Here is a 13203-nt window from a genome sequence, read left to right as displayed (position 1 = left end):
CGCACGCCGACAGACAATAAACAGAAACAAATAAACATCTACACAGATCTGCATAAACATCTACACAGAGTAGGACTGGGGGTGATTTATCTTGGCCTTTTATTGAGTGCTGTTATGGCTGCAGGCACCAGGCTTTTGCCGTAGCGAGCCCTCCTGCACAACAGGGACCTATACCTGCGTGCAGAGGGCATGAGAGTGAAGTGGCAGTTGAGAGGGTGTGTGTTGTCCTGTGCTATTGTGGATGCAATGCGTGAGATGGCCTTTATATTGAGCTCTGACAGTGTGGGTGTGGGGAGACCAATTAATTTGGCAGCTATATTTGTGACACGTGTAAGTTTGACCCGGTTTTTGACAGTGAGCATGTTATTGCTCACCGAAGACCCCCCCCCCCACTCCTTGACCACCTTGACTAAGAGATTTTCTTGGGGGAACGCTGGTGTGTGGTGAGCGCTCTGGCGCAGACCGGCTGCCGTGCGTCACCCCAGTGGGTGCGTCACACTGGTGGTGGTGAGAGAGGTCCCCCCTCCACTGTAAAGCGTCTTCGAGTGTCCGGAAAAGCGCTACATAAATTCAATCCATTATTATTAAATGTTCTTTTTCCTTTTCCGTGGTATTTAGATTTGATTAACAATTTCACTGTGATTAACTTCAACGGAGCTCACGTTTATTTTGTGATAATGTATGCTGATGCATTCTCGCTGTCTGTCTGTGTCTCTCTCTCTCTGTGTGTCCGTCTGTCTGTCTTTGTGCCTCTCTCTCTCTCTCTCTCTCTCTCTCTGTCTGTCTGTCTGTCTTTGTGCCTCTATCTCTCTCTGTGTGTCCGTCTGTCTGTCTTTGTGCCTCTCTCTCTCTCTCTGTGTGTCCGTCTGTCTGTCTTTGTGCCTCTCTCTCTCTCTCTCTCTGTGTGTCCGTCTGTCTGTCTTTGTGCCTCTCTCTCTCTGTCCGTCTGTCTGTCTTTGTGCTTCTCTCTCTCTCTCTCTCTGTCCGTCTGTCTGTCTTTGTGCCTCTCTCTCTCTCTCTGTCCGTCCGTCTGACTCAGTCTGGACGACTGGCTCCTGGCAGCAGCCGACTGCTTGGAGCTCCTCCCCGACCGGCTGATCGTAGCGGTGGGGGGGCAGCTGGCCACCGCCACAATAATATTAACCTTAATTTGAAATATTAAGTTAACACCCCTGACTTATTTTTTTGAGTTTGTAAAATATAAAAATCTTAGTTGGTATTACTCTAACTTTCAAGTTTGTCTAAAGAAGAAAATGACCTTTTTGATGGGCTCAAAACTCAAAAATTGATTGCAGTAAGTTGCCTTGCAATTTTGAGTTTGCTCAACTTTTTATTTTTTACAGTGTGCAGGTTTATTTTCCGATCTTCCAAGCAAACAAAACAATGTGCAACACAGTGTGAACCAGCAGCCTCAGTCCTTTGTCTCTCTCGTACAGCTGGTAAAAAACCATGACCCTTCCCAGTGCCGGTCTTACCTATGCCCGACACCTCTATAGATAGGCTAGTAATAATTTCAAAACAAAAACAAACTCAAATTAACTAATTTATACTACAAACGAGAAAATAAACATGAAATAGTCCTATTATTTTATATTAAGCAAACAAACTAAATAAATGTTTTACAATTAAATCTAAGAACTGCATAGCTCCAACAATTAGGGTATGGGTAATCTAACCATATTTTATGGTTAGGGTATGGGTAATCTAACCATATTTTATGGTTAAGGTATGGGTAATCTAACCATATCTAATGGTTAGGGTATGGGTAATCTAACCATATCTAATGGTTAGGGTATGGGTAATCTAACCATATTTTATGGTTCGGGTATGGGTAATCTAACCATAGGGTTAGGGTTAGGGTATTGGTAATCTAACCATATTTTATGGTTAGGGTATGGGTAATCCCACGGGTGGGTGACATGATGGTGTTCCTTCTGCCAGATTCCCAACAGGATGTTAGTCAGCTGCACCTTCCAGAAGGCCGTCGTCCGGAACCGCGAGCTGAGCCCCGCCCACAGCCAAGCCTTGCTTCTGTTCCTCATGGACCACCACACCCGCCTCTTCAAGGTGTGTGTGTGTGTGTGTGTGTGTGTGTGTGTGTGTGTGTGTGTGTGTGTGTGTGTGTGTGTGTGTGTGTGTGTGTGTGCTTATCTAAGTAAATAAAGTACTACTTATTTACTTAGTACTGCGGTGAAAATGTCAATAGTTAACAGTGTCAATGTCATGTGAATAATTTCAGGGAATATTACGGACAAGCAATAATCTCATATTTAGTCCCTAGTGTTGCATCTCTTACGATATTGCAACCATTGGTTGCTAAAATTATTATTATTGTATTATCTATCGATTTAGATTGTCCTGTCTTGGTTCATTTAACTTAGCGGAGCATTACAGGGCAACTTCACCCATTTCACTTAAGCTTTGTATCGTTAGAAACCCACTCATATTTTTGAATGGTCGAGCATCATTCCCTTATTTTCTGGAGAGACTGGACTGGACCGTATCAATCTCCAACACTTCCTGTTTACAATGACGCAATATGACGATTTTTGCGTACAAGAAAATAGGAAGTGTAAAGGTACGGCCACACCAACCGCGTTACTCGCGTTAGGGGCGTCGAAAATCGGCATTTTTGCATAGGGAATCATTGGTATAGGCGCGTAGACGCGTTAGGGGCGGCAGACGCACGTAATTACACACGTAAACGCAGTAACGCGCCCAACGCACCAACGCCCGGAGTTCAAAAAATTAACTTTCAACGCTCCAACGCGTGACGCTTAGCCGCGATAGCCAATCAGCGTGGAGCTTGACCAGACTTCACTGGCAGAGAGTAGTGACGCTTGCACAGAAGCATACGGCCGACATCTTTCTTTATTCTGGGTGGAAATAGTAACATAGTTATGCCATTAAATGCGTTTATGGAAACATTTTTAGCGAGAAATGTGCATTTTACTTTCATAATGTTCGCCCGGTGAATGTGAAGGATGTTTGGTTTGATAGTTATGACGAAGAGGGAACGCTCCGTTTACTTGCATGGACATGGACTCATCTAGCTGCGTTGGCGCGTTGACACGTTGGAAGCGTTGAACCATCACACAATGATCAAGCGTCAGGTTAGGAGCGTTACTCGCGTACTAGGAATTCTTTCTCTGCTTTTGACCCATCCGGGTAGCCGGTGAACACATAAACTCACAGAGGTCCACACACATGGGGGCACACACATGGGGGCACACCGGCACTACCGGAGCAGTGGGCTGCCGCGGTGCAGCGCCCGGGGAGCAGGGGGGTTTCAGATGCCTTGCTCAAGGGCACCTCATCCGTGGATTTTCTCAGGATTCGAACTGGCCACCCTCCAGTTACCAGTCCAACTCCTTCACCAGTATGCCACGGATAACGCGTTACTCGCGTTATCGAACGCGAGTAACGCGTTTGGTGTGGCCGTAGCATAAGAGGGGATGATTCTCGCAAGACTACAACCATTAGTCCCACCCCCCTCTAGGAGCTGGGACCCACTCACGCTACAGACCTATTAGAGCAGTGCCAGTGGGTGGGACTTCACCAGCAGAAACTAACATCCACAGCGTCTGAAGCTAATGCCGCGTTTCCACTGCAGGGTGCGGAACGGATCGGTTCGCAAAGGTGCGGTAGGGAGGGAGCGGTATAGCCCAGGGGTCTCATTTATAAAACTGTGCGTGGGATCGTTACTAAAAATGTGCGTACGCCTAGAAGCCAAGTTTTGCGTGCCCCAAAAAATATTCAGATTTATAAAACCCTGCGTACGCACACCGTACGCAGTCTTTGCTTTATAAATCACAGAGTGCCTACAAGTGTGCGCAGCTGAATCAGCTTCACGTTCCGCCTTGTACACGCCCCTTAACCATAAATGATCAATGCAAATGACCTCATGAATTCGATCTGCATATAAAACAGACTCAGATGCAAGTATTATGTCTTGTCGGAAACAATGGCAGAAGTACTGAGAAAAGCAAAAAAGCGAAATTTCACGGAGGTTGAAGTGGAGACACTTTTGGGTGAGATGGAGGCCCGAAAGGTAGTTTTGTTCTGCGGTCACGGGATTGGGATCGCCAACAACAAAAAGCAGAGTGAGTGGCAACATGTTGCTGCAGCAGTGAACTCTGTCAGTAGCACGGAGCGCACAGTCCCAGAATTAAAAAAGAAGTGGTCTGACATAGAGTTACATATTTTTATGTAGCCTACCAATAAATCGTTATGGTCCCTAAATACCCTCTCCCTCCGAATCCTGCCATTTGCATGGTCCGCCAGAAGTGCCATATAGTGCAGCATTACCACGGCGCAGACCTCTGTATTTATAGGGTTACGGTAATAAGACTGACCGAGAACACCTTGGATAATCAGTTTGTAATCACCCACGTAAAATGTTCTTGAACATAACCCCTTTTTAATGCGTGATTTGTCATGAAAAGCATCAAGAGTAACGGACAACGTTTGTGATGAGGAGTGTGGCTTGGTTTTCCACACTTGGGATTTAATTGACATTTGATTATGTGTTTACAGTGTCACATAAAAATATTATGTTATTGACACATGGGGGTATGGAGTGACGGGATTAAATATAGAGAATTCTTTTTTATTTCTATTCTAAGGAGATGTTTCTGGAGTAATAACTGAGCAGTTGACTTAAATTATTCTGATTAGGATTTAACGCATGATACGGGTTGAAATTAAATTTATGAAGGGCGATGATAAAACATAATCGTTCTTCTCACTCTACAATTCTTCGGTCTGATTTCAGTTCACCACCACACCATCTGTGTCGCCAATTCTCCTTTTCCTCCAAACCATGCGTACGCATGGGTCAGAGTTTGCTTAGGGCTGCGCACATTTTCCCGTCAAGTTGGTTTTTTATAGATCACAACCTTGGCGTGGAAAGTCACGTACGCCAATTTCAGCCCCGTTTTGTGCGTACGCAACGGTTATAAATGAGACCCCAGCTCAGTTCCGAGGTCGCGTTTCCACCGCCGACAGTACCCTTTAAGGTAGGCCGGATGTCGATCGCCGCGGCAGCTACGTAAACATCGTAAACAACGTCTTCCTCCCCAAGAATGCAGAGGAACGTCTCCACCTCCTTGTTCGCCCAAGCAAGCGTTTTACGCGACATGTTAATTGTAAAGAATAATACCTCGAGGCTACTGTTTGTTTGTTTTTATCCCCACGTCGCCCGGAAGTGATGATTCTGTCGACCAATCAACGGAGGGGGTGTGTAGCTAGAATTTCCCGGGACCCTTTCAGGCGTCTCGTCTTGTTTTCAGTACCCCAACGGTGGAGTACTGAAAACTAGGCCAAAACGGGTACAGATAAGTCCGGGTCACGCCCACTTTTGGCGGTGGAAACGCAACCCGTACCGCACCTTTGCGGTACGGAGATAGAGAGAGAGAGCAGAGAGAGAGGTCATGTTTCCCGAAGCTCCGCTAGGCATTGGAAAAAACTACTTAATTCATCGTTCAGATCTACTTTATCTTATTTTATTTATATAGTTTGTTTCCGTCGTCCTCAATCGCTCGATTCAACAATACATTTTGGCACTTTTTACTCCCGGATCAGACCGCAGAAAAAGCCTTGGACTTTCCTATCGCCAACATGCCTCCGCATTCGGATATCTCAGGCACGGAGACTGGGAAATGCACAGACTGCGCCAAACTGGAAAAGACATTGGCTTTAATTGAAACTAGACTAGCAGCAGTAGAAAAATGCAAAGGACTCCTACAGGATACAGTGCCGATGGGTGAGTTTGCTGAGCTCACTCAGATATAGCAAGATGACCAAAGCTACACTGTATCCTTCCCGAAGCTGGACAAGAGAGAGACAGTTCCAGCTGCGTCTCACTAGCACAGAGTCGGCGCTAAGCCAAAGCAACATACCAAAGTGAATCAACAAGTTCACTCAACGCCAAATGCTAAGCTACCCAAAGCTAAAGTTACATGTATCAGCCGGATTAGCCCGTCAACCCTGCCACTGAAGAACCGGTTCCTGCCACTTCAAGATTCCAAGAACGCACCTGCCACCGATGCACCCCTGAGCCCCGAGATGCGTCCGGACGAACAGTGCGGACAGAGACGGAACAACCAGTCGCCACGGAGGCGGGCTGCGCATGTGTCTGCCACCGTCCAACAAGGCCCCATCTCAGAGACAGATGAACCAGACACTCTGATTATAGGAGACTCAACTATCAAGGATATAACCGGTAAGAAGATCAAAACATGCATCTTCCCATATGGAATGGTTAGTGATATCAACCATGAACTAGCCAAAATCATATTGGAAAACCCCAAAATCTCACAGATTATTGTGCATGCAGGATTTAATGATATTCAAAGAGAACAGTCAGAACTTCTGAAGAGGGATTACACTGATCTATTGGATACACTGGACAAAATACACATCAAGTCTTTCATCAGTGGACCCATACCAACAGTTGACAGGGGAATAAACAGATTCAGTTGTCTACTTGCACTGAATACATGGCTTTCCAGAGTCTGCAATGAAAGAGGAAGGGACTTTATTGACAATTTCAACTTATTCTGGGGGCGCAAATATCTTTTCAGAGCAGATGGCCTACACCCAAACAGGTTAGGCTCAAAACTGTTGAGGGACAATCTTCTCTTCTCGCTTTACGCACAGGCCACAATCTTGCCATGGTCTGACGCACAGGCCACAATCAGAGCACAGGTTGAGAAGAAGCGAGACTACAGCCTCCCCCACACAACTACTCTGCCACTATCTGACACACAGATAGCAGACAGCCCACAGACCTTGAAGAGAGACAACAGCCCGCCCGACGCCATCAACACTGTGCCCTCCCCCATCGCTGATGCTGGCTTGGCGAGGAACGGCCACCCCCCTCCTCTGCATTCCCCCATCGACGATGACCTCCAGCCTCATCTCTCCCATAGCCACAACAACAACTCCAGCTGGGATAGAGTCTCCGATGTCTCCCTTTGCGATTTTCCAGCCGAATTTAAGAAACTGGAATATGCTGGCATCAAACTTGCATCTGTGTCAATGATAGCATCGCCACGTCATGGCCGCAGGCTGCTAACACCCAGGAGGATGGCGCCCCACCCCCACCACCGTACTGATAGTAGTCCTGAGTATTACTGAGACAAAAAAGGGTTCAGCCGTAGACACAGTATAAAGGAAGTTTCTCATAATCTGCTGAACCCAAGGTTGCCTACGTCAAAGCAGGGCAACTTTCGCATTCATGCTGTAACCACTAAGAGAGTAAACAAAGGGAAACTTAGACACACTGCTAACCTCACAAATCTCATATCTATTGCCTCCAAACCAAAAACAACCTTAAAGCCTATCAACAGCACCATCAGGATGGCTCTACTTAATGTGAGGTCTCTTAATAACAAATCATTTTTAGTTAATGATTTTATTAACACTTCTAAACTGGATTTTATGTTTTGAACTGAAACATGGCTGGAACAAAATAACAGTGCAACCGTTCTGATAGAGACAGCTCCTCCCGACTATAACTTTTTTGATGCATGTAGATCTGGAAAAAGAGGTGGAGGGGTTGCTGCTATATTTAAAAATGTATTTCAGGGGAAACAGATGTTATTTGGTGATTTTCCATCGTTCGAATACCTTAGTGCTGTATTGAAATGCTCCCCCAGAGTTCTCCTATTAATTATTTACAGGTCACCCACATATTCTGCAAATTTTTTCGATGACTTCACAGAATTATTGTCTAGCATCTCCACAGAATTTGACTGTCTAGTTAAAACTGGTGACTTAAATTTTCATACTGATGATTTGAATGACAAGTGTGCAAAATTTCTTTTTACCATTTTGGACACATTTGAACTGTCTCAACATGTGAAAGAGGCTACTCATTGTAAGGGGCACACTCTAGACCTGGTTATCACAAAGGGCCTCAATGTTTCTGATCTCTCTGTGACTGATCCTTCCTTGTCTGACCACTTTTGTGTTTTCTTTAACATATCTTTTATTCCCGACATACAGACAAAATCAAACACTGTCAAAAAACGGTATATCAATGAAGATTCTAATGTACTTTTTTAAAAAGGCCATCTCCTTGCTACCACCTCTAAACCCATGTTCTGCTGATGATCTTGTAGAAAACTTTAATTTGAAAATTTTGAAAGTCATAGATGTCATTGCACCTTATAAGGTTAAAACGATTTCTGGAAAGCAAAAGGCACCCTGGAGAAAAGCTGCTTCTGTAACAGCACAGAAAAAAGAATGCAGGAAGGTTGAACGCATCTGGCGTAAAACAAAACTTCATATTCACCATGATATCTATAAAGAGAGCCTCCGTGCCTACAATTTAGACTTAAAAAATGCTAGAGAAACATTTTTCTCCAATATCATTAAAACCAACACTAATAATGCAAAAACCCTATTTGCAACTGTTGACAGACTGACCAACCCCCCAACACAAATTCCACCTGATCTCCATTCCACGCAGAAATGCAATGAGTTTGCAGCTTTTTATACTGATAAAATTGAAGGTATCAGACGCGCCATCAATATCTCCACTTCAAACAAAAATGTTGGACTACCACCCTGTTCAGGCAAAAATAACGTGGCAAGGATGGCATGCTTTAATGTTATAGACTCTCAAAATCTTGTGGAAACTGTGACACAACTAAAGACATCCACCTGTTGCCTTGATACTATACCTACCAACCTCTTTAAGAATGTTTTCGACTGCCTAGCAGCAGACATATTGCAGATAATTAACAACTCTCTCCAGTCAGGCAATTTCCCAAAAGCTTTGAAAACTGCAGTTATTAAACCCCTTTTAAAAAAGCGGAGCCTAGATGCCTTTGTTATTAACAACTACAGACCAATATCAAATCTACCCTTCATAAGTAAAATCATTGAGAAAGTTGTCCTCCAGCAACTTAATCACTTCCTGGCATCAACTGGTTGCTATGACACCTTCCAATCAGGATTTCGACCCCTGCACAGCACGGAGACCGCCTTTATTAAAGTTGTAAACGACATCCGTCTTAACACAGACTCTGGCAAAATCTCAATACTAATGCTACTTGACCTCAGTGCTGCATTCGACACTGTAGACCATACATTACTTCTGGACAGGTTAGAAAACTGGGTGGGGCTTTCAGGCACCGTCTTAAATTGGTTCAGGTCCTACCTACAAAATAGGAACTACTTTGTTTCCATTGGCGACTTTGTATCAGAATCAACCAACGTAGGGTTAGGACCCTCTTTATTCAACATCTACATGCTCCCACTAGGGCAAATCATGCAAAATAACAATATTGACCATCATTGCTATGCTGATGACACGCAAATCTATGTATCGCTATCACCAAATGACTATCGGCCCATAGATCTGCTGTGCCAGTGCATTGAGCAAGTGAAAGAATGGATGTGCCGAAATATCCTTCAACTAAATGAGGACAAAACAGAGATAATTGTATTTGGTTCTTAAACAGAAAGGCTTAAAGTAACCGAACACCTTCACTCTCTGTCCCTGAAAACCTCAATCAAAGCCAGAAATCTAGGGGTTATCATGGATTCAGATTTACATTTCGACAGTCACATCAAATCAGTTACAAAATCTGCATATTATCACCTTAAAAATGTAGCAAGACTTAGAGGGCTCATGTCCACCGAAGACTTGTACATGCCTTTATCACTAGTAAGCTTGATTACTGCAATGGTCTCCTTACAGGTCTCCCAAAACAAACTCTGAGGAAGCTTCAGCTTGTTCAGAATGCTGCTGCTAGAGTTCTAACAAAGACCAAAAAATGTGATCATATTACACCAATTCTGAAATCGTTACATTGGCTTCCTGTAGGTCAGAGAATTGACTTTAAAATCATGTTGCTAACCTATAAATCCCTACATGGTTTAGGCCCAAAATATTTAACTGATATGCTTCCACTACATCAGCCTTCTAGACCACTAAGATCCTCTGAGACCAATCTGTTAATTATCCCCAGAGTAAACACAAAACATGGGAAAGCAGGATTTAGTTACTATGCAACAAATAGCTGGAATAAACTCCCAGAGGATTTAAGACTTGCCCCAACTCTGAGCACCTTTAAAACAAGACTGAAGACTTTTATGTTTGCTATAGCTTTCTGCTAAATCTTAAATACATTTAACTTTGCCTTTATTTTCTATTTTAATACTAAAACGCCTTTTTCTATTTTATGTTTGCTTTAGCTTTCAGAAATACTTTACCTTTATTTTACTAAAATGCCTTTTTAACTTTCCCTTTATTTTCTATTTTTACCAGAAAAATACATGATCTGATACCAGAGAGAAAGACACGTGTATCTGGGTTAGATTCCTAGAATCTGGGTTAGATTCCTAGAATAGGTGTATCTGGGTTAGATTCCTAGAATCTGGGTTAGATTCCTAGAATAGGTATGTATCTGGGTTAGATTCCTAGAATCTGGGTTAGATTCCTAGAATAGGTGTATCTGGGTTAGATTCCTAGAATCTGGGTTAGATTCCTAGAATAGGTGTATCTGGGTTCGATTCCTAGAATCTGGGTTAGATTCCTAGAATAGCCTGAGAAAGGACCAAGTTCCTTTAGGTCGGTTTGTAGTCCCGACTTGGGTTCCAGAGAGACTGTTAATCTGATCCTTTTTAACTTTCAATTTAATTTTCTCTTCAATACATTGCACTTTCTATTTGACTCATTTCTTGCATGTTTTCTTTTACTTATCTATTATTTTATTTTATTGTATGACAATGTTTATATGTGAAGCACTTTGAGTCTGCCTTGTGTATGAAAAGTGCTATATAAATAAAGTTGCCTTGCCTTGCCTTTGCGAACCGATCCGTTCCGCACCCTGCAGTGGAAACGCGGCATAAGCTAACAGAGGCTGTTGATAAAACTGAAGTACAATGGCGGAGGGTACAGGATCTGACATAGACAGGCATGAAAATCACATCACTCGCCGTTTTGAAACCAAAATAGGTGACCTCCGTGAGAGAGGCTGGCCAGTTTATAGTCCTCCGTAAAGTGCTGTACTAACACGGAGAGCCTGTCGGAGAACCTCTCCGTAGTTTACGTGCGCATCCAATATTTTTTAACTATCAGTCGACGCAACAGAGACTGTGATTGGTCCTCTAACAAAATCATTTCCGGAAACGCTACTCGGTTTGACTTTGGACCTTATTTACTTTGTACGTTGTTTACTTTGCACAGGACCAATCAAATACCAAATAGGATTTTTAAAGCTTTGGAAGTTTATTTACAAAAGTATTTACAAATATTTTGTTGCCAACATATAAGATCGATCGGGCGGAGAATTGCAATGCGTATCCGACATCCCGACGGAGAACTTTGAATGCGCCGCACGTCGTTAGACCTGGGCATTCGAGGCTATAGCCCCGGATCTTTTGGGAATAGCCCCGGATCGCTGTGCCGTAAAAAAACCATCATAATGCTGAAAATAGCCCCGTAGAATTTACTTTTTTGTGATTGAATTACCAGCAGCCACAGATGCAACATTGTAGCGAGTGAAACCGCAAAATTCTGCCGTGTATGGGCAGATTTTGAATAATTTGTTGCAAAATGTTGCAAATTCAACGTCGGTATTCTTTCTTCTCCATGCATAGCGCATCTCGTCGATATTGCCGTTTCGTGCTGCTAGCCTTTTAGTGAGATCAGAGAGTGTTGAGAAGGACAGTACCAAAATATCTTTGGTAAGATGGATATAAGAGAGACCCGCAGTGAATTCAACCCGGTCCACTTGACATCGGGTAGGTGCATGACAGTGGTACCGTAAAACGTCAATAGCCCGGGCTATTATTTGTTTTCTATCACTGAACTTTCGAACAAAACTCTTGCTCAGCAAGGATGGGAAATAGCCTACTATCAAATGCATTATTTAAACCAGTATGAATATTACCGTAGGCCTACATGTTTACCAGGCAGTTAAATAACGCCTGCACACACACACAGGCACGCACGCACGCACGCACGCACACGCAGAGTGGTAATCGGGAGAGTTGGGAGAATTCCCTGTGGCCCGTTAACGTTTCGGGGGGCGCCGGGTCAACGTCACAACCAATTCGAATTTGTCTAGAGGGGAGTAACTGAGCGCCCCCTCCCGAAGTGGTACAGCCCAGGTCGGCCTTGAACTGCGATTGGTCAGAAAGACGTAACAGCTAATGACAACATTGAACTCTCATGCAGGCTCGAACAGAGTGACACACAAACACACATACACACATAGTTTTTCACCCACTCGGTATCCAGCTTGTTCCACGCTTAAAGCACCCAGGCAACTATGTGGCGAGCTGGGGCTCTCATGTTCTCCCCTGCTGTGTATTCCTATTCCGCATCCCCTGCCATCCAGTTGTCATACGATTCATGCAGTTTTGAACGGCTGATTCCATGGATGTACTTTACGTGTGCCGTGTTTTCCCGCCGATGTGGCGAAGCTGTATGGTTATGCTGTTGAGAGCTTAAATCCGTTAGACCGTCGTCACGAACGCTTCTGGACTCCGCGCTACCCGTCTCCCAGACGTTGGGAAGAACATGCGAGGCCCGTCAGGGACTGGTCTCCCTACGGACCTACCGGACCTCATCACGAGGTTAGACCTGAGGCCTACAGACCGGCCTACTCGCCGCGAGGCTTGGGGGCCTCCTCACCGCCGCGCGCCTGAGACGCGTCGGGCTCCTCGCCGTCCTGCACGGGCTCCGGGCCCTCCCGCTGGACCCCCCAGGCCACGACCGCAGGTGAGACCTCCACCTCCTCGTCCCGACCTTCAGCCCCGTGACCAGCCCCGGCCTCCAAGACACCGAGGGCCCCCGGTTGTGACGGCGGCGCGCACTGCGTCTGCGCGTCCACCTCAACCCAGGGAGGCGCAGCACGCGCCAACGGCTCCGCGCTCTGACGACCCGGACTTTAGTCTGAAGAACAGACTGATCCTGGCGGCCATGAAGGCCTCTCACCACCTCGCCAACTCTGAAGGCCCTGAGCCCCTTCCCATCATCGCCAGACTCACCGAACTCCTGAGGGTTTCCATTCGCCCTGCTGTCCCCAACGCCGCGACCGCGCAACTGATTGACGGGAACGCGCGCAACTGGGAACACACATCCACGCTGGTGCTCAGATACCACTACAAGGCCGCGGTGGATGAGAAGGTGAGTGCCCTCCTCCTCCTCCCCGACCCCATCTGGCGACCCAACTTTGCGGT

This window comes from Gadus macrocephalus, chromosome 16 (assembly GCF_031168955.1).
Source record: "Gadus macrocephalus chromosome 16, ASM3116895v1".
NCBI lineage: Eukaryota > Metazoa > Chordata > Actinopteri > Gadiformes > Gadidae > Gadus > Gadus macrocephalus.
Note: the sequence above shows the minus strand (reverse complement) of the source record.